This window comes from Sus scrofa, chromosome 4 (genome assembly GCF_000003025.6).
Source record: "Sus scrofa isolate TJ Tabasco breed Duroc chromosome 4, Sscrofa11.1, whole genome shotgun sequence".
NCBI classification, from domain to species: Eukaryota; Metazoa; Chordata; class Mammalia; order Artiodactyla; family Suidae; genus Sus; species Sus scrofa.
The window spans coordinates 14,336,374-14,339,693 of NC_010446.5; the positions used below are offsets into that span (position 1 = coordinate 14,336,374).

Below are 3,320 nucleotides of genomic sequence, written 5' to 3' on the forward strand. Positions count from 1 at the left end.
TTGGCAGAGGCTGGCCTGGGGCGAGGCTCCAGCACTTGTTTGATGAGAGTGGGAAGCAAGCCTCAGCTCTCACTCACAGAGCTAGTCCTCAGGGCTTACTTTCTTTTCTTTCTCTGTCTTTCTCATTATATTTTGTTCTGAGATTTGCTTCCATTTGCATTAATCTTGGGGTTCCTCTTGATATTGACCAAAGGCAAGATCATTCTAGAGTGCTATAATTTCCTTCATGTCACCCATGGTGACGAAGAAAACCCCTTGGCTGTTCTGTGGACCAGATGCGGCACCCATAGGTTCTGCTTCTGCGGATTCAACTAACCAAGGATTGAAAATATTCAGGGGAAACTCAGCAGCACCTCTGCGTAGACAGGACTCTGCTCATTCACGCCTCACTCCGCTTCCTCAGCAACCATGTCTGACCAACCCAACAAGGCTGAGATTGAGAAATTCAATAGGTCGAAACTGAAGAAGACAGAAAGGCAAGAGAAAAATCCACTGCCTTCAAAAGAAACAATTGAACCGGAAAAGCAAGCAGGCGAGCCATAAAGACTCGTGCCGCTGATGCGCACTGTACATTCATTCCCCAAGCATTGCCTTCTTACTTTACTTCTTTTAGCTGTCTCACTTTGTAAGATCCAAAGAGGATGGATCAAGTTTTTTTTTTAAATTAATTTTATGATTTTTATTTTTTCCATTATGGCCGATATACTGTGTTCCGTCCACACTGTACAGCACATTGACCCAGTTATACATACATAAATATTTTTTTTCTCGCATTATCCTCTGTCATGTTCCATCCCAAGTGACTAGATATGGTTCCCAGGGCTACACAGCAGGATCTCATTGCTCATCCACTCCAAATGCAATAGTTTGCATCTATTAACCCCAGACTCCCAGTCCATCCCATGCCCTTCCCCACCACCCCCTTGGCAACTGAATCAAGTTTACGTGACTGTGCCGCCCCTTTTCTCAGAGCAGAGAATGGAGAACCACTGACATGAAGTCTGCGCCTGCCTCTCGCATCTGCCTGTGTGGCTGGCAGGGAAGGAACAGAACTTGCATGTCAGTGAAGGAGGAAGCTGGGTGAAATCCAGAGTAAAAAGTAAGCTAATCCAAGGTCTTCTGTGGGCTATAAAATGCAGCTTAATCAGAGTGCCACTTTTGTTGTTGTGTGAATGACTTTAATTATTGGAAGGCACAATTTTTTAACATGCAAATAAAAGTTTTAACACATGAAAACTATATTCAGGAGAAAAAAATGGCAGAACCTTCTAAAAAGCAAAATTTGAATTTGCCCCTTGGCAACTATTTACATAGCATTTGCATTGTATTAGGTATTAAAAGTAACCTAGAGATGATTTGAAGTATATGGGAAGCTATACAGGAGTTATACGCATATACTGCACCATTTGATACAAGGGACTTGAGCATCCTTGGATTTTGGTATCCCTGGGGGTCCTGGAACCACCCCCTGGGGTAGTAAAGGACTGTAATTGATTAACCGCCCCAGGAAGGACTTACCCTTCTTCATTTCCCTAGAGGGGAAGGCTATGTTTTCTCTCCACCCACACCCACAGGAAGCTGCTGGAGGAAAGGGAAACGCCCCACTAGTGTGCTACCCTGGAGGGCCGTTTTACCTGAGACCTGGAGGGGGTTGGTCCTTAGACAGATGCCAAGGGAGGCTGGCAGGGGCACTGCCCCAGGGGTGGAGACAAGTTCCTGCCTTCCTCTGCTCCTTTCCCAAATACCCTCCCACGTGGCAGCGCTAGACTCTGCTCCAAAGGAATCCACCCTCTAGTGCATCCCTAAGTTTCGTGCAGGGGGAACCCAAAGACAAAATGCCCAATGCAGACTGTTGAGACTGTTGAGGATGGGGGGCTGCAAGGCCAGAGAAGCTGTGAGCTGGAGGGGGAGGAGGAGCTGGCAGGTGAAAAGGAGAGGCAGTGAGGCCGCCAGGAAGGGTCCAGGCTGAGAGAACAGCACCTGCACAGGCCAGACAGGCGAGGGCCTGGAGCTCTGGGGAAGGCGGCACATTCTGTCTGGCCTGAGGCAGAGTGGCGGGAAAAGCAAGAGGCAGATGGGACAGAATAGGGGGAATGAGGGGTGCTTGAGGGGAACAGCTGCGCTGAGAAAAAGCCCTTTGCAGGGAGCCCGGAGCAAGCGGGCGGGAGCGGTGGGAGTGGAGGCCCAGGGCAGCAGCAGCAGCTTTGCTGCGGGGAGGCAGGGGGGCCCCTCCCTGGATTAGGCTTCCCCCACATCCACATGGATGGGGCTTCCTCACCTCTTTCCAATCTGTGCCTAAACACCACGTTCTCCATCCAGTGGCCTGTCCTAATCACCCCATTTGCAACTTCTATGCTTTCCCCCTGCTCTGCTCTTTTTTTTGTGGCTGTGGTTCTTTTTGTTTTGTTTTGTTTTTTTGGCCTTAGTGTGCAGTGGCTGGATGTGGAACCTCAGTTCGCAGACCAGGGACCGAACCCGAGCCACAGTGGTGAAAGTGCTGAATCCTAACCACTAGACCACCAGGGAACTCGCATGCCTGCTCATTTTTCTCCTTGACCCTTGTCATGATCCACACACTATTACATTTTGCTCCTCTGCCTGCTTCATTGTCCATCTCCCCTCACTTCTCCTGTTTTGTTCGGCGCCTAGATGCTAGGCCTATAGTAGGTACTCAATAAAGATTGATGAGGTGAAAGCTGCTCCGATGAAAATAGCTCCATGTATTGAGTACTTGTAATGTGCCAGGCTCGGCCCTCTTGCTTTACATACTCTTGTTTATTTTTTGTAATGACTTCCCCCATTTTATAGATGCCCAAACTGAGGTCAAGGGACAGAAAGAAACTTGCTCCAAGTACACATCTCCAAGTTAATGCAGAGCTGGGATTCAGACCCTTAGATCTGGGATCTGCAATTGCTATTGCTGGGTCCCCCGAGAAAACTGCCTTAGCATTTCCAAGAATAGACGACATCTAAGACGGCTGTGTGTTCTCACATCCCTCCTCCTCATTTGCACACGCATGTATTTCAGAATCAGAGGTCAGATCTACAAATCCAAAGCAACAGTGTTGGCTATGTCATTGGCATTGACCTCCATCTGGCGGACATGGGTCAGGTGTTCTTTGGGAAATCTGTCGGGTGGAACTCCTGGAAGTAGGGACGCATTTCCCACAGCCAGTGTGGGGTGGTGCCCAGGCTACCCGCAGAAGCCTGTTAACTCATGCATTCGTCCCTGAGTTTCATACTTCATCTTGGCACCAAGAGTCCAGGCAGGAGGCTGCCTGCAGGGGAACCAACAGAAAAAGCGCTCTTTCTCCCGAGGA

The 3,320-nt window shown here is 49.0% G+C and overlaps 1 pseudogene; it reads left to right on the forward strand.

Moving 5' to 3' along the window:
- Window positions 268-762, forward strand: LOC110260225 (annotated as a pseudogene).